This window comes from Monodelphis domestica, chromosome 3 (assembly GCF_027887165.1).
Source record: "Monodelphis domestica isolate mMonDom1 chromosome 3, mMonDom1.pri, whole genome shotgun sequence".
NCBI classification, from domain to species: Eukaryota; Metazoa; Chordata; class Mammalia; order Didelphimorphia; family Didelphidae; genus Monodelphis; species Monodelphis domestica.
Window position 1 is genome coordinate 266,099,349 of NC_077229.1, and position 27,240 is coordinate 266,126,588.

At 33.5% G+C, this 27,240-nt stretch overlaps 1 protein-coding gene across 3 annotated transcripts in view; it reads left to right on the forward strand.

Moving 5' to 3' along the window:
- DLGAP1 (DLG associated protein 1) overlaps positions 1-27,240 on the forward strand; it is a 1,166,486-nt gene that overhangs the window by 158,960 nt on the left and 980,286 nt on the right. For all 3 annotated transcript variants that reach the window (XM_001364232.4, XM_007487658.3, XM_056820788.1), the window contains exon 2: positions 12,895-13,060. The gene's annotated coding sequence lies outside the window, so the exon portion shown is untranslated. The remainder of the gene's footprint in view (positions 1-12,894; positions 13,061-27,240) is intronic.

Sequence of the window (27,240 nt, forward strand, 5' to 3'; positions counted from 1 at the left end):
GATGACATCTTTGACAGAAGCATCCTCCTTAATTAAAAAGGGGTTAAAGTGGGGGGGGGGTCTGGGAGGAACCATCAAATCAGAAGGAGAAGCCACATAAGCATGAAATACTTCCAGTGTGAGAGGTATAGTCCAGACATGTAATGAGCATCAAGCTCTTTCTTTGTGTAGAATGCTCTTATCTTTCAGCATTGGGAAGAGTATCTAGTAAGTACTTCTATTTATACCAAAGCCTGGAAGTCTGATTCATCTTTTATACATAGCTGGACCACAATAAGCTCTGATTTTGTATGCTGAAATTTATGGAAGCTAACAGCAACCTAGTAATTATACAGTGTGAGTTCTGATTTATTAATACATCAAAAAACTGTTAAATTCCTACTATGTGCCAAGTATTATGCATATTGCATATGTGTATACAACATGTTCAAAAAGTCTTAATCTAATTTTAAGCTTTAATTGTTTAATATAAGATAACTTTAATCAGTGTGTGATTATCATTTAGTTGTCAATAGCATAGCATTAGTTATATCTAGTTATATATTTATTTGTACATATATATTATATATTTGTGTTTGTATATATTAAAGATGAATATAGCTATATCCTGTGTGAAGAGACATCAAGAGATAATGGATAAAAAGCTAGGATTGGAAGTAGGAAGACTTGAGTGAAATACTGCCTCTGACACAAACTAGCCTGGGACCCCACACAAGTTACTTAGTTACTTACAGGCAACTCTAAATCTATAAATTGAGAAAGAAGGAAACCAGTATACTATGGATCCATATAGGATAAGCACTTCTAATAGAATAAACTTCAAAGGATTAAGTTAGAAAGTGAAGATGGCGAAAGGAAAGTTAGAATGTGTAATATGGGGAAAGCCAGGTCTAAATAAATATAAGCAGATAAAAGGAATATGAGAGGAAGAGGTCTATAATGAAGAAGAGTTTGTTTGTTTTGGGAAAGAAAGTCCAGAGGAAACACTAAAGAGATTTTGAAAATCTGGTTAAGTTAGAGGAAATGCCTAGATCTAACAAAAGGCAATTTAATGAAGATAAATATAAAGTTCTAGACATAAGTTAAAAATACTTAACCCAACAGGTATAAAAAGGAAGAGGTGTGACTAGATAACATTTTGTGTGAAAAAAAGATCTGAGAGTTTTAAAGCATTGCAAACTCTAAATGAATCAGCAGTAGAATATAAAGGAGAAAAGGTAAGACCGCATTCAAGGAGGCAAAGAATTCCAAAAGAGGAAGCTAATAGATGATGTTTATTCATCATAGAAAAAATGTTTATTCAAATCCAAATGGATTTAGAGATCTATTCATACCATAATATATAATTCTATTAATTTTGCCTGTGAGGGAGGGTGGTTAGGGTACTCAATGGATTGTAAGTCAGACCTGGAAATGGGAGATCCTGGTTTGAAATCTGCCCTCAGATACTTACTCACTAGCTTTGTGACCCAGGGCAGGTCATTTAACCCCAATTTCCTACCTCTTACCACTCTTCTACTTTAGAACTGATACCTGATGTTGATTCTAAAATGGAAGATAAGGATTTTTCAAAATAAATTAATTATTTTAATTTACACATGAGGAAATTAGAATAAAAAACTTGAGGCTTATCCTTGGTCACAAAATTAGTAACTATGATCCAGTTAGGACTCAGATCCTCTAACTAAATCTGAGTTTCTTCTACTATCCTCTCCTTGTATTCAGTAAATATTTAAAACTTGGTCAAGGACCTTCCAGAGGGGAAAAAAGTCATCAATGTTCAAAGTATTAATATTTTAAATTTTTTCAGGTTAGAGAATTCCAGCAAAGTTCTCTATATCTATAATAGAGATCTCTTCACTACTGAAGGTTACCAAGTCTTCTGTAATGTATAGCCTTTCAGAGTTTCCTAGAGTACTGAGAAAGTATATAACTTGCCCAGTTATATAGCATATTCCAGAGACTGGAATAAACCCAGGCTCCCTGTCTATGGCTTGTCCCCCATCCAACACTTTAAGTTTCTCCTGCTTTTTAAAAATATTTCCAAATCTTCATGCACAGTATAAATCTGGAATATCTAAATCATATTTCTTTAAAGTACTGAAATAAGTATGATTAGTGAATAATAGTAAGAATAGTAAGAAGAACAGTAAGAAGAAGTTTTTTGGACAAAAATGCTTTTTTGTCATTAGTGATTTAAAGTATATTTGCTCAAAGTAATGGTAACCAAAAATCAAGAAAGTCCTTGAAGGTAAATAGATTTCATCTCATGAAAGAAGGAACAAAACCTTGAAACTCTTAATCACATAAAGGTCACAGGCTATTGGGAGACTGAGATTATGTTATTATTGTTCTTCTCTGCATGAGAATGAGTCTTAAAGTGTCTTTTAATAACTCAGCATTGCAGATATCACAACTTCAAGTCATTTGAACCTTGTCAACTGCAGTGGGGTGTCAATAAAAGAATTTTGACCCACTGCCCTGAACTCAGCATGAAAGCCTGGATCAAATTGAAAGAGTCTTCTGGGATGGGGAAAAAAGAAGCTCATGGTCATCAGTCAACTACATCCTGATATAGTTCATGAATAGCTAAAAACGTAAGCCTTCTCTCCCTAGAGATTAATGAATATATGGGTTACATTAACTTTGAAAGTCTCATCTCAGGGAGCATCATTTAGAACAGAGATGCTTTCCTTGAGTGAAAATTATTGTCAAAATGCTAACCTTATTGGAGTGACAAACTATATTTGACTTATAAGTTCTTAAGATATAATGCTGCTTTGGAGACACAGAGAAGTAATTGTGGGAATCATCAGTAAGCCTCACTAGATGCTCATTGTAGTCAAAAAGGATTTATATGTCTAATTGAGTTAGTTGATTGATATACAAGTGGGAAATCCATATACAATTTCTCTCTAAAAATTCATCATCTACAATATGCATCAATGATGTGAACTCTGGTAGATAGGAAATAGAACCAATATAATAAAAATCAAGTTTTGAGTAGTTCACTAAAGTTCTACTCTTATGCCTTAGTGTTGCATGAAAGTTACCCTGGACTCCCTAAAGTTATATGAAAAGAGTCTAAACTTGGGAAGATTCTGTCAACTGGGAAAGGATTCAAGTTCAGTACCTGTAATAGACTCTGTGTCTGTTGGTCAAGAAGCAACCTGGATAATTTAAGAGAGGCTCATTAGTAGAAGTTAAACAACCCAAGATCTTTTGTTTACAACTATAGGAACTCATCTTGTTTAGATATGGGTGGGACAAAATGTCCTTTAAGGATCTTTCAGATGTTGAAATTCTCTGAAGACAGCCTGCTCATATATAGAGAGGTGGTAATCTGCCATGATGAAGAGAGTATATGCACTTGAGAAAGGATAGATCTTTGAAGTGTTCAAACAAAACATTGTTAACATTTTCAAAGCCATCAATGATTTCTTAATCAAATGACCTTTTCTCAGTCTTAATCCTTCTTGAGTTACCTGTAACTTTGATATTGTTTCAGTGGAATATGAAGTGAGAACCAATAGGATCTGGATTTTTAATTTTTTTCCCCTTGAATAGGAGGAAGTATTTGTACCATTCTCCAAAGGTTAGAATGCTTTTCAGGACAATGATATGCTGTAATGATGATGCAGGATAATGAAGACTTGAAGATCGAATGTAGTGACTTTGTAGGATTTTTTTTAATTTCTATTTGGTAAAAGAAGATCGCAAAAAGCTACCTGAAAGAAAGTTATAGTAATATTTAAAGTAATACATCTTTCTGAATTCACTGATTACAAGCCATTTGGAGTTATGAAATCTCTTTTAGATGGTACCTCCTGAATATTAATTTTAATGTCCATGATAATAATCTGATTCTACAGTACTTTGTAAAGTCTCCTACACTTTGTACATTAGTTTTCACCTAGATAATGTGAGAAGATGAAGTGTAATCTATAAAGATGAACAAAATGAAGATGGTGTTTATTTAACAAATGAAGGCATTTATGATGTTCTTAGAAAAGACAAGGGCATTTGGTTTGAAAGAAAAAACACAGCCTTTGGAATCAGAACTTGGATTCAGATCTTAGATGATGCTTACTACCTGTGTGACTTTGGGCAAATGATTTAATTTCTCTGAATCTTTCAGAGTGTTTTCATCTGTAAAGCAAGAGAGTTGGACCTAAAAGCATTTGAGTTCCCTTCTGTTTCAAGATCCATGACCCTAGGTGAAAATTCTCTGAGCCACTTGTATTATATTGACAATATTACTAGATTATAGATAAGGTTCACAAAAAAACCCATGATTGCAAAAATGAAAGAAAAATTTCTTGAAAATAGTTCTATTATATAACTCTTAATTCCTTCCAGCATCAGTTTTATATGTCATGTCAAAGACATTTGTGATGAAACTAGATTAATCTGACAAATAGTTCTTCCAAACAAAATAAATTGTAGCAGAGAGGCACAGATTTGAGATTATGGATACTGTTTAATAATATGTCTGTGTGGCTATCAATGTGTGTTTTTCTGTGTCTATGTTTGTGTGTACCTTTGTAAACCTTAAAATTTCTTAGACTTATAAATGTTGGAAATTTCACGAAATTTCCAACATTTAAAAGTCTAAGAAATCTTAAGGTTTACACCTTTTAAGTCTTAAGAACTTTTTAAGCAAAAAATATGGAGCTTATTCTAAAATCATTTAGAATCTGTAACATGTTTAATATAATGAATGCATGTCTATCTAGGGGCTCCGTAGAAATCATAATTGTGACCACAGGGTATTATATTTGCTTTCTTTGGGGGGAGGCAAATTTTAAAAGTATTTTTGTACAAATATTCCTTCTCCCCTAAATGTGCTCATATTAATTTTCTGCTCTGTAGAGCACAGCAAGAGAGACAGCAAAGCCTAGTGACATTTTACACAGTGTGTGTTGCCAGCCTTCGGATGCCTGTGGCAGTGTTTAAATTCACAGCAAACAAGCTAACAATTGGTTGGCTGAATGTATTATGTAATTCCTCCTTAATATTCCTTCCTTTTGAGCTTTCATCACTGTCAGAGGGAATTACAAAGGCAGTCTCAGAGACTGTCTGCTGGGCCACACAGCTATATGTTATGTCTTATTATAGCTCTTGAGACTGAGATAATCTGGATGCTTTTCACAAATTATTTTACTTAACTCTTTGTTCCAATCACCACAGTGCTAAAGGAATAAGTCAGAGGGGAGGGTGTTCGGTGCCAGGTATGTGTGAGGTGTAGATTTTGTGACTCATGTTTCTACAGAATCTGTTACAGGGTAAGATGAATTGAAAGGTCCCCTGGAGAGCATTAATTACTCAAATGATAGCATTGCTGTCTTCTGCTAATGCTATAGTTCTATAAACAAACAGATAAATCATCTTTACTGAAGTCCTATGTAATAAAGTAGAAGCACAGGGCTATCTGTATAGACATGCTTTATACCTATCAGTATATGAGTATCAATATTGTATCAGGGGTTCTTAATCATTTTTGTGTATGGTGGACTCATTTGTCTTTCTGATGAACCCCTTGCAGAATTCTATTTTAAAATATATAAAATAGAAAGATTACATAGAAGACCAATTATATTGGATAACAGTAATCAAAATATTTAAAAATTAAAAAGAAATTAATGAACCCCTGGTTAAGATCTTTTGATATACATATACACACACACATATAGGCAGCAATATGCCAAACTGAATAGAAACCATAAATAAATATTTGATTTCAAGTTCTGACATTGATGCAACTACAGAGAAAGTGTTGATCTACATTAGAATACAAGTATGAATTTTATTTATATGCATAATATCTGAATGGTTATCTGTCTGTCTCTGTCTCTAGGTTTATGTGTTTGAATCCATATCAGCACCTTTCCTGCAGAATTTGTACTCTTTTTCACCATGCTGGGACTTGCCAATTCACATTAGCTGAGGAAGTTTTCATAGATTTATTTCCCTACATTGATAAAATTGCAAGTTCAGACAGATCAAATACATATAAAAATTGTGTAACCATAAAGACATGAAGTATAAGATGACTGTGATTCCATGCCTAACAATTATGGTATACCCGTGTAATTGTGGAAGAATATTCACATACATATATAAATGAAATAAAAGATCTATAAAGAATACACACATATGGATATGCTATGTTCTTATGTGTGTGTATTCTTTTTAGATCTTTGATTTCAATTATGTGTAGGAAAGTCCTAGGTAAAACTTCCTATGTCAATGTAGATTAGTACTTACTCTGTAATTTATGGTCTTATTACCTAATTACCTAATGTATTAAGAAATTACGTGATTTGCCAAGGGTCACATGACCAATATTAATGAATCAGCATTAAATACTTATTTTGTGAGATTAAAAGGAAAAAGACTTGCACAAAAATATTCATAGCTGCACTCTTTGTGGTGGCAAAAATTTGGAAAATGAGGTGGTGTTCCTTGATTGGGGAATGGCTGAACAAATTGTGGTAACTGTTGGTGATGGGATACTATTGTGATCAACAGAATAATAAACTGGAAGAATTCCATATGAACTGAAATGACCTCCAGGAATTGATGCAGAGTGAAAGGAGCAGAACCAGTAAAACATTGTACACAGAGACTGATACCCTGTGGTACAATTGAATGTAATGGACTTCTCCAATGCAATACAGTGACTCAGGACAATTCTGAGGGACTTATGAATAACATTATTCACATTCAGAGAAAGAACTGTGAGAGTAGAAACACAGAAGAAAAGCAACTCCTTGATCACATGGGTTGAGGGGGATAAGATTGGGAATGTAGACTCTAAATGATCACCGTAGTGCAAATATCAATAAAATGGAAATAGGTCTTGATCAAGGACACATGTAAAACCCAGTGGAATTGCTTGTTGGCTATAGGAGGGTATTGGAGGAGGGGAGGTAAGGAACATGAATCATGTAACCATGGGGAAATATTCTAAATTAATTAATTAAATAAACTTAAAATAATTAAATACTTACTTTGTGCCAAGTACTGTGCCTTATAAGCCTAGGATACAACAGAGGTAAAAGATAGTTTCTGTCTGCAAGGAGTTTACAATCTTGTGGGGAAGACAACATGCAGAGCAAGCTGTATATATATATATATCTATGTATACAGCATAAATAGGAAATAATTAGCAGAAGAAAGGCACTAGAATTAAGAGAAGTTGAGATAGCCTTCCTACTGAAGATTGGATTTGAGGTGGCCACAGAAAATCAGAGAGGTTGGTAGATGGTGTAGAAAAATGCTCAAAGCCAAGAGAGTGAACTTTCACTAGGAAGCCAATGTCACTCTATTGAAGAGTACACATCAGGAAGTAAAGTATAAGAAGACTGGAAAGGTAAGAGGAAGATAGATTATAAAGGACTCTGAATGCCAAATAGAGCATTTTTAATGCTCTTTGAGGCAACAAGGATCCACCAGAGTTTATTACGTAAAAGGATGATGGGATCAGACCTCTGCTTTAGGAAAACCACATTACTGACTGAATGAAGGATGGTTGGAGCAGGGAAAGATTTGAGAGATCCAGACTCACCAGCAGGATCTTGCAGTCATCCAAGTGTGAGGAGATGAAGAGCTGAACTAATGTGGTGGCCAAGTCAGAGGAAAGAAGGCAATATAACATTTGAGAGAACTTGCAAAAGTGAAATGAATAGGTCATGGCAACAGATTGGATATAAGGAGAATGAGAGATAGTGAGATATCAAGAATAACTCCTAGGTTGTAAGGTTGAGGCACTAGGAAGACGATGTAGTACAATGGTAATAGGAAAGGTAAAAAAAAAATTGGTAAATGAGAGGAGTAAGGGGAATGACGAGTTCCGTATATGTGCCAGAGATGGGATTTGAACCAAGATATTCCTAGCTCTAAGTAGCACAGTAAATTTAGTGCCAAACCTGAAGTCAAAAAGAAGCATCTTCCTGTGTTCAAATCTGGCCTCAGGCACACTAGTTGTGTAATCCTTGGAAAGTCACTCAAGCCTGTGTTCTTGCATTTCTTCATCTGTCAAATGAACTGGAGAAAGATGGCAAACCACTTCAGTATCTCTGCCAATAAAATGCTAAATGAAGTCACAAAGAATTGGATATGACCAAAATAACTGAACAAAATTCCTGGGTCCAAGGTCAACTACATTTTATATATGTGTGTGGTATTTCTGTGTGTATAGGTATATAGATAAATACATAGATATATACATTATGTGTATACCATGTATTTAACTAGTAAATATCCATTTATTTCCTGTTAAAATCAACTGTGAAAATAACTGATAGTCTAAAAGTTGCACTGGACATTGGGAAGCTAAGGGATTCACCCAGGGAGCTATAGCTAGTATGTGTCAGAACTTGAATGCAAATGTTCCATCCTCAAATAATATCTTCTCTCAATCCAATATGCAACACTATCTAATGTTAATACCTACCTTTCAGGGTTGCAAGGAGGATTCATTGAGATAAAATGTATAAAGCAAATTGTAAAACATCAAGCAACATATAAACATGCATGTTTTGTCTTCCCCTTGAGAAAATGTAATGATAACAGCTAACATTTATATAGAACCTTCAGGATCACAAAACACTATATAATTAAATAAACTTAAAATAAATACAGTTATATACATATGTATATATATATGAAGTGTCTAAAATATTAGGGCACTATTAATCTTATTAATGCCTAAAACTGCCTTAAGACTCTGGGAACATCCTCTAGTCACTTGATTTTTGTTTCAGTTCTGTGAGGTAGATGCTGTTATTATCCCCACTTCACAAATGAGAAAAAGAGACACAGAGATATGTTTAAAAGATCTTTTTCAGAGATTCCCAGCCTGTCAGTGTCTGAAATAAAATTCAAACATGATTTCCTGACTCCTATGTTATCCATTGTACTACGATGGAAGCTCATGGAGGGCAAGTACAGTTTTGCAAACTTATGTTTATGTCCCCCAAACTTAGTATAGCAACAGACATGTAGTAAGCACTTAATAAATGTTTTTATCAGTATCTACCTACTTGTCTGTCTCTACATTTCTATCAGTCTCTGCCTTACCTGTCTCAGCACTGACTGCTTAGAGACCTGTATGAACCTGCCTTGTTCCCATGCCGAAGAATACCCAGTTTCCATTGCCTCATCAACTAAAATTGTTTTCTCTTATTCAACAGTTGAAATGCATGTGTTCTTATTTCTTAGGTCTATAATGGATTATAAACAGTACAAATAGACTGGCAAGACGATTCTTTCTGTTCCTTAACCAAAAAAAAATTCAATTCACTTGTTTCTTAACTTTTAAACAGAAATATAGTTTATCAAAAGTCCCTGATTTTTATTTAGACTATTTGTAAGAAATACCTAATAAAACTGCAGTGACTGATTCATGTTTATTGCTGTACGTTGTAATATTTATTAGGAAAGGAAATGGGATGATTGGAAAACAGGGGGATAATGGGAGGTTTGTAGCAGGATATGGAGGAGAGAGGGGAGAGAGGGAATATTGCTTGGTGAGGCAAGGGAGGGAGATGCCCCCTGCTGAGAGAAAATAGCAGGAGTCCAATAAGGTCTGTTTTGCCTTGATGATTGAACTGAAGTTCAGCTCCCTCTATGACCAGAAATGATAAATCCTCTTATCTGACTGTGAATTCAAATAATATCAAGTTTAACAAGCAGTTGAAATTGGAGTTTTTTCTCAGCTTCAGACCTGAGACCAGGCCCCAGAGGCTGGCAGAGGGTTTGTCCCACTCCCATCTACTCTCGTTGTTCTAATTCAGAATCTTAGTAGTACACAGAAAGCAACAAGGTCTGACCCCCAGAGATGAATGGGCCTGAATCCCCGGGCTGAACCAAGAAGAGCATGCCACTCCAGACAGGCTGAACAAGCTCCTCTCTCCTCCAACACCAGGCAGCAAGTCCCACCCGGCAGGAAGGAAGTACTAGTCACAAGACCCAACTGCCACTCCCAGTTGGCCCTTCCCCCACAAACTGTCAGTCTTGTTTCCTTTCCACAATGTGAATGGAAATATTCAGAACCAGATACAATAGATTCTTTCTAAAAATAAAATTATTGTAATGGTACAGTTTTTAATACTCATCTAGGGAGAATGAAGTCCAGATGGCAGTATAGAAAATTTTTTTCATGGATTGATTTTTAATTAGCAATTTATATTTTCATTCATTTTTCTTAACAATATTTCAGAAATGTTTTCAGTTCTTGATCCTGTAGTTGTTTGTGTGCATGTAGGTGTATAAAACTATTAGTTTTCGAAAAAGCAAAAGTTAATTTATTTTGATGAAATCTAGTTAAATATCACAGGTTCATAGAGATAGTGCATTTGTTTACATCTTCAAAACTGAGTATTCTTGGTCAGAAGAGCTTCTTTGTCTTATCCCCATTATTTTATCTTTTGCTTAATTGACATGTCTTGTTTGAACATTACAGAAATCTGAAACAATGCCTTTCCAAAGTACATACCCTGAAAACTGTTCAACAGCTGCCTAATAGAGTGGTTGTGAGTGATAGTACTTGTCACTTCCCATTTTTTGTTGTTGTTTGCTAATGTTAAGAGAAAGAAAAAACTATGCTTTAACTTTAGTCATTTGATACCAACATTGTTCATTGTGACTTGAGTGCTGCTGTCTTTTAGTATTGTCTCTATTTACAATGATGTGGTATCTGTTTACTGTTATTTAGGTTCTCTTTTATTCACCCAATATCACTTCATATAATTTCATTCCTTGGGGCAATGAGATTCTGTAACATTCATTTACCATAGTAATCCATGGGCACTTATTTAATTTCCAGTTTTGTTGCTTTTTGCTAGTACAACTACAGCTGTGCGTATTTGTGTGCATATGGATATTTTATTCCTATAATTAATTTCCTCAGAGTATAACTATCCTCTTGACCTCTAGCCCCCTTACCCCATGCAGTAGGACCTCTTCATCAAGATTATATCTGCTGAAGAAGTATCAAGAAATCTTGAGGATCTGGCTTTTTTTAAACAAAATAAGTTACAGATACCATGTTCTTATTCACAGAGATACTAGAATTCCTGGAATTACAAATAACACTAGCTTTTGGTTTCATCTAAATGCTTTTAATCAAATTAAAGTGTTTTCACTTTTTTTGGATAGAGAAGGAATATAACAATATTATTATAAGTTAACTTTGCATGGAGCTTTCTTCACATAGATAAGAATATATATGTTTTACATATACATATTTACATACATAAATATATACCAAATCACTTTCACATATATTATCTCATTACTTATTAGAAAATCCTAATTAAGAGAGATCACTGGAATTAGAACTGGTAGGAACCACAGAGATGATCTAGTATAACTGAGATCTAAAGAAGTTTATTTATTTAAGGTGGCACAGATTTCAAGTAGGAAACCTAGAGTCTGAACCCAAGTCAAATGACTCCAAATTCAGTGCTCAAGAGGAATAGTTATAAAAGAAAATAGGAAAAGGAATAAAGGAGAGACAGATACTAAGAATTAATGAATAGCAAAGTCTAATTTAGGGCTCCTTAGATGTTAGATTTCAAACCAGAAACTGATTCTAAATCTTACATGGGTGATTTCTATGATACTGGCTACTAACTTCCTTCCCATCCTCCACAGTTTGTTTGATTTTTTAAAAATTATTGGTCTTTATATAGAAAACCCAGTGGAATTGCTCATTGGCAATGGGAGGGAGGTGGGAAGAGGGGAGAGAAAGAACATGAATCATGTAACCATGAAAAAATATTCTAAATTAATTAATTAAATAAATAAAATTAATTTTAAAAATTATCGGTCATTCTTTTTTTGATTCTCCATTCATTAACAAATATTCTCAGAATCCAGCATTCTCGATATGTTTCTAACAGTAGAAAACTCTGGAAAAATCAGAATAAGCTCCACAGGGAACTTATTTTGAGTGAAAGAGTCAAAGGCTCTGATCAAAGGAAATGCCATGTGTCTAACTAGATTCAATGAGGATTTCTGGACTTACAGAAAGGATCACTTAATAACTTATCTGGCTCCAGCTGAACTTTTATAAAATAAATCTTAGTTTCTATTTTGACTTTTCCTTTTTGTTAAATCTTCCACTTCTATGTGTTCCATTTCCCCAAGTACTTTCACCTCTTCTCAATCATACCATAACTAAGAACAAAAAATATAAAGGTTAAAATATTAAATTTTAATATAGAGAAATTACCTTAAAAGGGAGGCCATATTAATTAGTAAGGCTGTAATGACCAAGTAGTCTATAAAATATGACAGTCATAGATTCCTTTTTACTTAACAAAATACTTTAGATAAATACATTAATAAAATATGTATATGTATATATATATATATATTCATTTACTGTGAAAATGAAGGGTTTACAGCTTTTAGGTTTGTCAGGCTGTTTTTCATTTCCAGTAGACTAATCTTCTAAAATTTGGTGATCTAAAAATAATTTTCTATCAGAAAAAAGTAATAACCTAATTTAAACCAATAGTGACAATAAAAATGGGCATACCTTAAGTTTTAAAGAACATCTCATACAAATATAAAAAATAGCTCCTCTTGTATTGTAGTTCAGAATAGTAAAGTTTGTGGTAAGGAAGGTGGTAAGGTGGAAGGTTTGTGGTAAGGATTTGTTCTAAGATATTATGATAATCTTATATATATGTGTTTTATATATTATAGATATCATAAACAACATAATATATAATAAATATTATATGTGTGTGTCTAAGTTAATATATGAGAACAGGCTGTGGCTTATATCGAAATTAGTTTTTAAATATTATAAAGAAAACATCTAACCTAAATAAATTGTGCTAATTGTAGAATTATTTTGTTGTTATTTCTATTTTTCAGTGACTGATTCAATCAATACGTGGTTAATGGTACCCCTGGACTTCTATGGCATTCACTTTTTCCTTGGACTCTTTATAAGAAGGACACAGTATAGTGGCAACTTCTTTTCCAGTTCAAGATTTATGGATATGTTAACAAACAAGTTACTCGAGTTTCACTAAAACGGGTAAGAGTTTAGAAAGGACTTTCTCAACTTAATGTGATTTTTGAGCCATAATTTAAAATATCTCTGCTTTAAGCTAGAAAATTTCAAAAAGAAAATAGTTCATTTTGTGTGCAGTGATACATTGAGAATTCTCTTTATTCAAGTAAATTCAAAGAAAACAACCTAGTGTCTCAAAAACCATGCCTTCAAATTAGTACATATATTTAGAAATGTAGTGTGTTAATTAAATGCATTTTAGGAAATTAGCTGCTTTAACTACATATGAGCTAGAAATGTTATTTATCACATATATATGTAAGGGACTGTTGACATTCCATGTAGCTAGAAAAATGTAAAAATACTGTACTACAATATTAACTCATAATAATCTGATTTTACTGTTGAGTCTACTTTTCAGAATTCAATGCTAGCAAAATGAAAGGATAATCCCCTTGATACATGTTACGATGGGATTTTACCTATGGTGTTTCAATAGACTTCTTTCAAGATAGAAATATTGTTTATTTAACGAAGGTTATTCATAAAACAGGGCATTTGCCACTTTTCTCTCATTGAAATTTAGACACATCATTTCTACTTTAAATTCTATTATCCTTTAGTTGTTTTCTCTTAAATATAACCTTTTCTGCTTTTGATTATTATGGCTTACCTTTAAATGAAGTTAGTCATGTGAATCCATCATATAGCATATACTTTAGGTTTAATTTCTTTTACTGTATAATTTGTTGGATATCAAAGAAATACTCTTGTATAGTATATTTAAATTTTATTATGGTGACAGTAGTCTAAGATTTCTGAATAAATTTTATGAGTCCAAATCAGGTTTAATGTCTAAAATACATTTGGATTTGTCAGTGACCAGAGAATATCATATGTTGCTACTATGTGTAATGTTTCTATGAATTATTATGAGACATAAGATTTGAGGCAGTTATTGGATTTCCTTCTCTATCTACCATCATATCCAAAAATATTAAGTATCTATTGTGTACAGGGCAAAAATACTGGCAGTATGATTCAAAAATGAAAAATAATATATTCTATTTATTCAAATGCCATGAAAATTAGAAGATAATAAATGTATTAAAGAAGTTTGGTTAGGGATTATATTATATTAAGAGAAATATGACTCTTAAGGTTTCAAGTCTGTGTAAGAGAGAAGGACGCTATCATCAAACAAATAAGGATATCAAGAGGAGGTTTAGGAAGAAGGTTATAACTTTGGAAATGTTTACCAAGGTTCCATTTCTTATAATAGCATGATAATTTAGGGGTAAAGTGTTTTCAATTTAGTTAATTTTATGAACAAGTAAGGAAGAAAATGGTTTGTTAAAGAGTTTTAACATACTTTGAGTGACTCATTTATGGAACATTTAAATGATTAATTTATGGCACATCCAGAATTAATGCAAATGAGATTTTCACAGGGCTAAGGGATCTCCTGTAATTCTGGGCACTAAGCCAAACATATGACAGAATGTGAACAATGTGGTGAAACCATTTCAGTGAAACATTTCAGAAGTAATGGCACCTCAGAGAGCTTTCATTGTGGTCAGTTAGACAGCATTAGACCTTTAGAACAAATTTAGCAACATCTTTTTTGTCGTTTTCAACTACTTATTGAGTTTAGGTCTATAAAATTAAAGGAGTATTGCAATGACCAATCATGCATTACAAATGGATTCTTTGCTTATGTGAATAGTGAAATAAAATGGTATTGATTTAATCTTGTCACTATAATACTTTTCTTTCTCTCCCTCTCTCAACCTCTATAATTCTCTCATTTTCCCTATCTTCCTTCACTTGTTCTCTCTTCCTCTTCATCATTTTCTTCTTTTTATATTATCTCCTTCCTCCTTTACTCTCTCTTCTTTTCCTCTCTTTTATTCTCCCTTCTTGTCCCTTATTCTCTACTTTACAAAATGAAGCTATCTGGACATATCACTTGCCTTAATCTATTTACTTTTCTCATTCTCATTCTTAATTGTATGACACTTATAAAACTTGTGACCCCTCCCCATGTGCTTTCAACATTCAATGATTTAAGTGGTATCTTTTCTAAATCTTTAGAAAGATAATATTATCATTGTATCAATTAATCAGCACAGAAATGCAATATACTGCATAACCCACTAAGTGGTGTTGTACTAGAGCCACAATCCTGTTGTCTCATCTTTCTAGCCTTAATGTGACATTACCTCCCTATAAGGGATCAGTATTACAATTAGTTTCCAAATGGCATTTCCTAATAATTCCTGACTTCTCCCTTCTCCTCTCTCCAATCAAGTCAATGGCTTCAGAAACAGAAACACCTAAGACCAGAATTAAAGTGGGGCTGGCCATTAGGGGGTACAGTGGATAGTATCAGACCTGAAGTCAGGAAAACTCGTGTTTAGGAGTTCAAATCTAGCCTCAGACACTTCCTGACTGTGTGACCCTGGCATGTCATTTAAACCTATTTGCCCCCATTCCTCATGCTAGAGAAGGAAATGGCAAACCACAATTAGCCAAGAAAACCCCAATTGAGGTCATGAAGAGTTAAGTATGACTGAACAACAGATAAATTCTTGTTGATATAAGTTCCCCTGAGTCACTAAACTACTAGCAAGCTTCCCTTTACAGTCTGACCCAATTATAATGGCTATCCACTATCCCATGTGAGTCTAGTATTGTCCCACTTACAAATCTTTGTACAATATATGTTATCCCCTTTGCCTGGAATGTAACATTTTTCTAGCTTTGCCAATAATAAATAAGGAGAAGGAAAAAAATTATATAGTGTTTATTGTGTTCTAGACATTGAAAGCACTTTAAAATTACTCTCATTAGATCCTCCCAATAACCCTGGGGAATAGGTGTTATCTCCATTTTTGAAATGAGGTAACTAAGGCAAGCAAAGATTAAGTGACTTTCCCAGGGTTACTCAGTGTCTGAGGCTAGATTTGAACTTAGAACTTTCTGTTTATCCAACATACCATCTTTCTGCTCTCAAAGAACTTTGAAAGCAAAAAATATTTTCTTTTTTTTCTATTTGTATTCCTATTATGGAGCATAGTGCATGGCATGCAGTACATACCTAATAAAATTTTTTCACAGATCCATTTCCTGTCAATTGGGATTCTTTCTTTCTTAGACATCACTTAGTATTTGCTTTGGGCTAAACATTGAACAATATTTTATATCAGTGTTACTTGTATATTTTTAGATCTCTCTATTATATCATAAACTCCTTGAGGAAATATACCATCTTATCCTGAAGATTTATATCTCAGCCAGTATCTAGCTCAAAAGTAAGCATCTAAGATAATAGTCAACATTTAAGAAAAATGTTGCTGAAATCAAGCTTTGCTCTCCTGGTCAAACCACGTCTGTGGGATTGTGACCTGTTCTGAGATTTTGAGAAGTGCAAAATCAACGTGGTATGAGTTTATGGAATCATGTCAAATGAAAGCTGTTGAAGGAAGACTTTTAAGCATAGAAAAAAAAAACACTTGAAAGGATGTGGCGCATAATCTTTGTTTCAAAGTCTTTTTTTAATTGTCTTGTAGAAGAGGCTTTGGATTTAAAATGCTTGGCCTCAAAAGGCAGAACTATTATAATTTTTTATCTCTGACTACTCCCTAACTAATTAAATAAGACTACTTCTTAAGGTCTCAAAATTGTGTATCCCTAACACTTAGCATAGTGTCAGTGCTGTATTAATAATACAAAAACATTGTGCTAAGTGTTAGAGATACAAAAAAAATTAGAAAAACAAAACAAAACAAAAAAAAACAATCCCTGCTTTCAAGGTATTCACATTGTAATAGGGTGGTAACCTGAAAATAATTATACACAGATGAAATATATATGATGTAAGCAGAAGGTATTCTCAAAGGAAGGGACAAGGGGAGAAGGAAGAGAAAAGCCTCCTACAGAAGGTGGATTGGAGCTAAGTCCAGGAAATGAATGAAGCCAGGAAAATCAGTTAATATGGGAGAACAGTCTAGGCATGGAGATATGTGGCAAAACCATTGAAAAGGAATGAAAATCAAAGATGTAGAACTGTGCTCGAGGAACAATAAGAAAGCTAGTACAATTGGATCATAGAGATGTTGGAGAGGAGTAAGAAAGAATAATAGAAATTAGGAAGAGTCAATGTTGTGGAGTGTTTTAAATTCTAGCAAAATTCATATTTGACCCTGGAGGATATAGGGAGCTACTCGAAGTTATCGGAGTTATATATTAAGAATAATGGAGTCTCCTTACTCAGGTATATTCTTTAGAAAATTCATGTTAGCAGCTGAACCGAGAATGGAGTGAGGAGAAACTTTATTTGGGGAAAGCAAGTCGAATTCTTATGTGATGAGGGCCAGCCTTAGGGTGGCACTGTGTGAGTAGAAAGATATATTAAAGAAATGTGTTGCAAATGTAGAAATGAAAAGATTTGACAACAGAAAGGACATTTTGAGTAGTTGAGAATTAAGAGTCTGGGAAAATACCAGGAGTAGAAGCTATAGAGAAATAGATTCTAGTAGAACATAAGGAAATAATTTAATAATTAGAGCTTTCCAAAAATATTTTTAAAATATTTTAAATACTTCCATTGGTACTAAGTTCTCCAGCACTGGCAAAATATTAGCTGAATTTGAATGATCATTTGCCATTATGTTATCTATGGAAGAAGAGTGATAGTGGAATTAAGGGGTTGAATTAGTCATCCATTGAAAAGATGGAATTCTATGATTTTTGAAATAACACTATATAGACAAAAAGTTTAATATGCAGAGTTCATAAAGGCTATATTATTCTTTTTGATTCTCTTTCCCCTGCCTCTCAACATCATAAAAGAATTTCATTGTAATGTCTTTTCCAGCTATTTAAATTGTATAAAGAAATACACATACAATTGCCTGCTGATTTTCTACTTTGAACAGTCTGATCATTGCTTTGAATTTAAATTGCTTCATAATAACTGTTATGCTTTCCTGGAAGGTGACCATCAACCTTAACTGTATATTGCTCTCCAATCCATTGTAAAAGAGTATCTTTTCCCCTATTCATTCCTTCACCACTGGATCTCGACTATTTTTTTGACCATGTTAGAAACTATTGACAGTGAGACATTTATGGTCAGAAATCACAGGAAGAATCCTTAAATTTTACACATGCCTGAAAATAACTAAGCCTTTCTTTTGAGAAGTATTTCAATGCATAATATCTAAATAATCCAAGGTTCTCTGAGTTTACAAACTTCCTAGACATATTTTTTCTATGAAGTCCAGGCAAATGGCTATCAAAGAAAGTTCATAACTCCCAAGAAATATGAATTTATGGAAGAGAGAGTTTGGTTTGGTGACTTTTTCCTGTTGTAATCTTTTTGTTAAAAATTAATATCTCTAGCAATTGCAAAATGTATAGGATTTAAACATTTTATTTTTTACAAAAACATCAACAGTGTAGGAATGAGATTATAGAGAGTTAAATTTTAGTGGGAGTAAGTTTAAGAGAAGTGGAAATTGTCTCCAAAAGTGCTGAGCTTAATTTTTGGCTTAAGGAACCCTGGAGTGTGTTCTAGAATGTAGTGAGCTAAGGAGGAAGGAGTTTGAAGGAACAACTGCCTCTTCTGGACCTGAGCTAGGAAGGAAGGAGCTACTTCTCTCGAGGCTGGTCTATTTCCACCTGTTTTGTGGAAGAAGGGAAACCTTCAAACCATCTTTGGGTTTCCTCTTCAACTGGAGAACAATTTGAAGAAGATGAGATCATTCCTGCTGTGTATAACTTGCCTGAAGGTTTTATCTTGAGATCCTGTCTCTTGGCTCTGAGGGTTTTCCTCAGAGTCAGACCCAGCTGAAGTGGACTCAGCCATCTTGGGTCCACTCTTAGCAGATTTTGAAGACAACTTCTAGGAGAAATAACTGAACCAAGTCTGAGGATTATAGTCAGGTAGTTTAGTCAGCTTTTGGGTGACATCTAGCTAGAAATGGGGAGCTGATAGTGTAGCTTGGAAAAACAGAAGAATTCATCATGAGATGAATATATGTGGTTGGGTTTGAGTTAAGAAATTAGAGTTAGGGAAACCCTTTTTGTTTAATCCTCATATCCTAACCTTGATCTATAATAAATAGAGATACTGTTTTCCCTAAAATCTAGTCTCCAAGGCTTTTGTGTGTACTGTCCCAGTGAGAGAAAGTAAACTTTGTCTTTCTTTCACAAAGGGGAGCTGAGATACCCACAGACAACAATTGGGTATCTAGACAGTTCCCTAGTGTGGATAACACTCTCTATCCACATTAGTCCTTTAATTAGGATCTTATTTCTTCAGTTGGTAGCTTGAAATAACTTTTAATATAATTTGTCATATTGAGGAATTGGGAGTGTTCATGGGATATCTTATATTTAAGTTTTTTCCAAGTCCTTATATTCAACTTTGAAACTGAAATAATAAATAAAATGGAAATTAGAAGGACAATAGAGTTATGTTAGCTTATTTTTGTTAAAGTCCATCAAAGTTCTGACCTTTCCTTGCCACTGAAGCTAGCCTTGTCATGAATGACAATATAGACAGCTAGATGACTCATTTGTTACAACACTAGCCTAGAGTCAGGAAATTGAGCCTCAGATACTTATTTAACTGTGGGACTCTGGGCAAATTACTTAACCTTTCTCTGCCTCAGTTTCTTCAACTATAAAAATGAAGATTATTATAACCCTTATCTTCAGTATTGTAAGGACTCAAAGAGACTAGGTTTGTAGTTTGCAAAAGCCTGGCATATAACAGGTGCCTAATATTTGCTTGCTTGCTTGCTTTCTCCCTTTCTTTCCTTCTTCCTTCTTTGTTTCCTTCCTAAATCTGAGAATCTTTTTTTGTATCAGTGATGGGAGTTTAAATATAAATGGCATTTTTCCTTTAAATTCAACTAAAATACGTTTGATGAAATTACAATTAAACACCAAATATTCTTGATTCATACACATACTTATAAAACATTTTGGACTGATATTTACCTTATTATAGGATGCTACTTTACATTTAGTCTGTACTCTATTAATGATTTGTTTTTATATCATCTGAAAAAGTAGACTTCATGATTTAATCGTGAATTTCACTTGATTTTTTTCTGTAAAATGTTTGAACCATTTTTTAAAAGCAAGTATTTTTATCAAAAGGAACCAGAAGTGTTGAGTCCCCTGAAAAAAAAAATAAGAGAGAAATTTCAGCTAAGGGATTTTAAAGATTTCTTACTTTTAGTGATTTGATAAAGTCAACTAAAATTAAATACTAGATGGGATCTGGAAAATAGAGATACTAGGAATCCATTTATTAAATTCTTTCCCCAAAAAATGTTTAAGTTAGAAAATAAGCAAAGAATTTAAAGGAACATCCAGTTCAGTTGAGAACCCTTCCATTAAAAGTGGCAGAACGGTTTAGTCAGCATATTTTTGGATTATGTAAACGTATCTTTAGATGTCAAAGCTCACTGATTATAATCAGATCAACCACATTAGTCACGAAGTTTTTTATCCTTAAGCTTACCAAGTTATGAATTTTTTGAAATGTTAACTGCAGTGATAACAGTAATGACAACTAACAAAAAGGATTTGTGATTTACAAAGTACTTTCCTCTTAATGTAAATCAGCCAGAAACAAAACTAGCAAGAGTCATATTATTATTATTTTTTAAATCCTTACCTTCCATCTTAGAATCAATATTATATATTGGTTCCAAGGCAGAAGACTGGTCAGTGCTAAGCAATGGGGGTTAAGTGACTTCCCCAGAGTCACCCAGCTAGAAAGTGTCTGAGGCTAGATTTAGCCATCAAGCTGCCCCCTAAGAGTCATATTATTATTGGGCAAAATGAAAGAGTTAAGATGATGCAATGTTAGTATGTTTATATAAGTATTATTATTCTAAAATGACTTATACAAAGAACCATATGCAATAAAAGAAAATTTCATTGAAATAGAATTATTATGAATAATGACATTATAAAATCCTGAGCCTGGCATTTTAAAGTTCTGTAAAATATGACTTCCACCTACCATTCTAAGCTTATTTCATTATCCTCCTCTCCATGAACTTCCTTTTCAAGTTGAACTTTAGGAGCTGTTCCTCAAACAGAACATTCCATCTGTCACTTCCATTCTTTTCCCAGGTGGTCCCTCTCTATCTAGAATCTACTCTCTAATCATTTCAGCTTCTTAGGGTTTCCATATTCCTGCATAGCACTGCCTCCTCCCTCCTCTGCCTCCACTTTTTAGCACTCTCTCCCTTGAAATCACTTTGTATTTAATTACTTAAATTATGTAATTTAATTGTGTCAATAATCAGTTAACATTCTTAGCAACTACTGTGAATGTACTACTATGGATGTACCATAAACATGGTGTTAGATTTAAAATATTTTTGAGCGTTAAATAGTTGTAGATAAGAGAGTGGGAGCCATAAACTGTGATAATTAAAATGTTTGGGAGCAAGGGAAATATATAACAATTATGACCACTGAAATATGTTTTCTACTGTGTCTTGGTTTTATATAAATATAAGATGGTCGCCAGGGAATATATTCCCAATTTATGAATATGCCCAAGCCAACTGGGTTTTAGAGAAATTTGATTTATAATACACTGATTAATCAATAGAAAAAGAGAGAAAGGAAGAAAGGAAAAAGAATGAATAAATCAGTCAGTTGGTTTTATCACTCACCCAAGATCTCTCTAGGTAAGGCTTCTCATGCCAACCTCAGGCTCCACCTTCAAGAGGGCCTACTTTCAAGAAATGTTTCCAGAGAATTCTCCTCCTGACTCCTCCTGAGTTCTCCTTCCACAGCCTCCTTCAATACCTCTCCAAGAGCTCTCCCTCCAGGACCTCTCTCCTCTCAGACCTCCTCCAGAGCATCAACCTCCACCACCTTTTCTTCAGAGCATCAACCACCCCTTCAGTCCTCAGACCCTGCTATCTTTAAGCCAAAAATCTAAGTTCCCTCCCCTCACTTCTCCCATCTACCAATCACTGTGGATCTCTCCCCTCTGCCAATGGTGGCTCTAGCTTAACCCAGGACCTCCCAGAGGTCTCTCCCCTTTGCACATGTCTGTTGAAGGTCATATTCTCAAATAATTAAATCTTGATCTTTGCTGCAGCCCTTCCTAAATCCTGTTACTCTGAGTAGGGTGGAGATTGTAGTTTCCAAGACCTGGTTCTGTCATTCCAAGTATCTCTATTGTATCAATTCTAAAATCAATCATGACATAAAGAGCTTCCTGTTCTATGCTTAAGCATAGGTCAAAGCCCTTTCCATTGTTTAGCAAAAGGTTTCTGTCCTAAAGTAGTCTTAAGTAGGGAGGAGAAGGATCCTCCCATGCCAAGGAGTTTCATATTCCAATAGAGTTTTTACTATCAGTAGGAAATTTTTTTTCAAGTATGAAATTTCCCAATGGGGAATTTTCCAACATTCATAAGTCTAAGAAATTTTAAGGTTTACAATGGCAAAGTCAGCATGTTCAAATTAAAACTCATTCTCTTCCCCACCCCTATAAAAAATTTACCCTTCTTAGCTTCTATATTACTTCTGAGAGTAATACTATCCTTTTAGACACCCAAGTTCACTAGGTTCCCAACTATAGTGTTGCCCATAACTCTTTACTCTAATCACCTCACACATCAGTTGCCAATTCTAGTTCTTTTTTTCATTTCTACAGCATGTTGTAAATGAAGAGAATTATCTTATATGTAGATCTGATTATGCCATCTCTCTCTTCTGACCAAATAAGTAGAGATAGTTAAATAAACAGATACATAGATAAATTAATAGATACATACATACATAGATCAATGGAAAGATAGATAGATAGATAGATAGATAGATAGATGATGGATAGATAGATAGATAGATAGATAGATGATGGATAGATAGATAGATAGATAGATAGATAGATAGATAGATGAACAAATGATCTATAGCCACAACTGATTGCCTCCAGGATTAAACGTGAATTCCTACATTTGGCTTTTTAGAACCTGCCCTATCCCTACCTTTCTAGATTTCTTTTTTAAATTCTTAAATTTTTTCCCCCTAGATTATGTGTTGTTACAATTTTCAATAATTTGTTTTCTGGCATTTCATGATCCATGTTCTCTTCTTTTCACCCCTTCACAAAGATAGTAGGTAATATGATATAGTTTATACATGTGTTATTATATGACATATTTCCATATTCATCACGTTATAAAAGAAGACACATATTGTTTACACTATAGAAAAATTCATGGAGATAATAAAGTGAAGAATGGTGTGTTTCAATCTGCATTCAGACTCCATCAGTTCCTTCTATGATAGTGGATAGCCTTTTGCATTGAGTCCCATGGAGTTGTCCTAGACTTTTAAATAGTTTAACCTCTTTCCTACACTCTAATTCTACTAACTAGCCACTTGAAGTTCCTTATATACTATACTGCATTTTCCTTTTATATCCATGCTCTTTCAAAAGCTATGCTCCATACCTGAAATGATCACTCATTTCACTTCTTGCTCTTGGAATCATGGGTTCCCTTCAATACTTAGCTCAAGTATCAACTTCTGCCCTAGGCTTCTCAAGGTCCTACAATATTCTCCATCTCCCAGAGTCTCCCTCTCCCCCAAGCTACCTATATATTTATGAATTCACTTCCATGAGTATATAATCTCTCCTTGAATGAAGAAAATGTTTTTGCTTTTATCTTTGTAACCTGAGCACCTAGTATAGTGCCTGGACTGTCTTATACACTTAATAAATGCTTGTTGATTCATTGATTTGTTATTCAGTGACAAAGGGAATTAGTTATTTTCTCAGGGAAAATCAATAATTATTCTTAAGTCCTAGAACTGTAGTGATTCATCATGAATATTTAGGGGGAAATGTATTCTTTTAATATTGAAAAATAAAATAGCATTAACTTCTAACTATTACTATTTGCATTTATCAGAACATTTTACTGATAATTAGTTCCTCCTCCCAGCAGATATATCCTTAAGATAGTTACTATTTTTTTGCCTTTCCATGCAATGGATCACAGTTTATTGATTAAATGCTTGCAATAGATTAAAGCTGTTTTTCATGAAGAAAACAGGCAGATGCACCAGGTATATTTGAAAGTCTTCCATGTTGGTAGGTAGGCCATTTGTATTTAGTAAATAGCAGCTTAAAACACTGAGTTGTGTACTTTTAATTTGAAAGGAATTAGTAACGAAACCTCAAAATAACTCCATCACCTTACAAAGAAACTGAGAAAGTCTTACAGATAATAACTTTTATATTCAAGTTTATATAGCAGACCACTATTAGAGTAAGAGAGAGAGAGAGAGAGAGAGAGAGAGAGAGAGAGAGAGAGAGAGAGAGAGAGAGAGAGAAAAGAGAGAGAGAAAAGAGAGAGAGAGAGGAGAGAGAGAAAGAGAGAGAGAGAGAGAGAGAAAGAGAGAGAGAGAGAGAGAGACAGAGAGAGAGAGAGAGACAGAGAGAGAAGAGCACTAATAAACTAATAAACTAATTAGTTGAGGGGTCAAGAAAAACTTAGGAAGGTATGAATTCTAAGAGATTCAGGTAAAGAAGGATTACATTCCTGAAACAAGGGATGGGCTCTGCAAACAAGCCAATTTGGCTGGAATTTAGATGTGTCTGAATAAGAAAATTGTGAAATAAGTTTGAAAATATAGTTTAGAGCATTGTGTCAACTTATATTCTTAGTAGAAAAATAAGGTGATATTTTAGTCATGTTTGATTTTGTGGCAAAATTAGCATTGGAAAACTTGTATCTTTTTAATATAGATATACATATAACATGTAGCTATATATCTGATATTACCTATATAACATATAGATACAAAAACTTATAATATACTATCAGTATGAGCTGAGATAAACCACTTATTTTCTTTGTACATCATTTCCCTATCTTTAAAATGGAGATTATAATACTTAGGCTATCTACATTACAGGGTTATCATGAGGCTCCAGCTAAGATAATTTATAGATCATTTAATAGCCCTAAAATGTTTTCTGAGAGACAATGTGGATAATGGTTAGAAACAATTTTAAAATCAAGAAAGTCTATGTTTGAATCTCCTGTCTGTCTGTATGGTCTTAGACAAGACTCAATGTCTCAGTATCATAAGGATGTCATAAAGACTGTTATCTGCAGAAGAGTTACTGCTCAGAATTTATAGAGTTAGAATGTCACTATCATCCTGTACTGATAAAATCATAAATCCAATCCCCCCCAAAAAGGTTTTACAAATATGAAGAGATTACTTTTGCCTCATATCATAAGGTATATCAGAGAAAATTTGAATATTTTTTAAATGATAAAAGGTAGATGTCCATTTTGCTTAAAAACTTATATAGCCAACAAAATCACTACTGAATTTAAATTAGATCTTATTTAGATTTGTAAAATGTGTTTGCTCACTAATTAGAGGCACATTTGTTTTGGGATTTCTGATAAGGTGCTAAGATGATTAATAAATGAGATCTTTATTATCCATCATTTAAAATTATTCTAATTAACTTCATGGGCCCCAATTCTAGTTGTAATTGTGTATGTGGTATAAACAACAATAAAAAAGAATTTAAAGGAAAATTGAAAAATCTTTGGATGAAATAAAGTAAAATGATAGTATTATTGCACCTGAAATTGTGATTAATAATTGTTCTATTCAAATTTATTCCAATATGGAAGAGACTTGGACTTTTAGATATAACAACTAGACATTTGATGATATCTTTGAGAAGATAATGTTTAATTTTTCATGCTTTTGACTGATTGGAAATTCTTGTTATTATCTTTCTCTACTGACAATCAAGAGCTGACTCATAACTCACCTGATCCTTTTATTCATTTAGAGAAAACACTTTAGTTGATATATATCTCTAAAACTATCAAGCAATTGTGAATTATATTCAAGATAAACACATACATATGTAAAAACACAGATGTGTGGATTGTGTAGTACTGTGGGAGTGAAGGGTGATATGAGAGGTATGCAAGTGCAGCCAGATCTTTGTTATCAGGAGGTAATTTGTTAACTTTGATGATTATCTTTAGTCATCTTTAGAGTCTTAAAAATGATGAGCTGAAGAAAGCTTTCATTTTAATTACTTTGTAGATGTTATCTTCTATAATAATTTAACTACTTTGGCATAAAACATCTATATTTAAAGTATAAAAAATATAACCCAAAGCCAAATTCTGATTATAGCCTGAATATGCCTTTCAACTTGATTCTACACTTCTTAAAAATGGTAATAGTCAGGAAATGTCCATCCTAGTGCAATTGAGTTGTAAGATAAATAACCTGAGAACTTTAAGATAGATTTTATATCTATTAGCTCCTTTCCATATAATAGTAGTATATACCAAGCAGTGGTCTTAATGAAAGAAATGGTATAAATATTTTCATCTCAATGATTTATGATCTATGTTTCTCATGGGTAGTGCAAATAGTTGAAGAAATGAATCTAGATCTTTTCATATGAAAGAACATTGAAGCTTGTAATTTTTAACCACCCAAACATTGCTGGTAACTTAATATTGTTTACTGTCTGTTTCCCTTTTTTTTGTATTTCAATTACAAATCTAAAATACTTAAGATCCTCAGAAATAAAAATGGAAACTTGTTTTTTTTTTGTTGTTGTTGTTCTCTGGTTATTTAAATTTATACATATATTTTTAAAATATACAAGTGGGTGTATATAAATGTATATATATATATATATGTATGTATGTATACACACACATACCTATACATATATATATATATATAGGTGTGTGTGTGTGTGTTTTGAGTTTTTTTGTTTTATTTTCTCCAGATGAAGTGCACTAATGATTTGGTAGTTAGGGAACAAATCAGATTGAGCAAACAGATTTTTTCCCCCCTGTTCTGATCTATAACCAGCTGGATAAATTTGTTTAACAGAAATCTAACTCTAGGGCTGCCCAGGTCAGTTTTTCTGATCTCTCTTGAAGCATCACATGGAGGCACATTTAGAAATAAGTAGTTGTAATGAGATTGCTCATTCTGGCTATTGAAAGCACTACCCCTGTAGGGAAGCCTGTGCTATTTATACTGAAAGGCTCTCCTAATTCCTTAGGAAGACTTCACAGTCGACCATATAAGGACAACCACTTCCTCCTTGGACTCTGCACAATTACACCACAGTAAGGCAT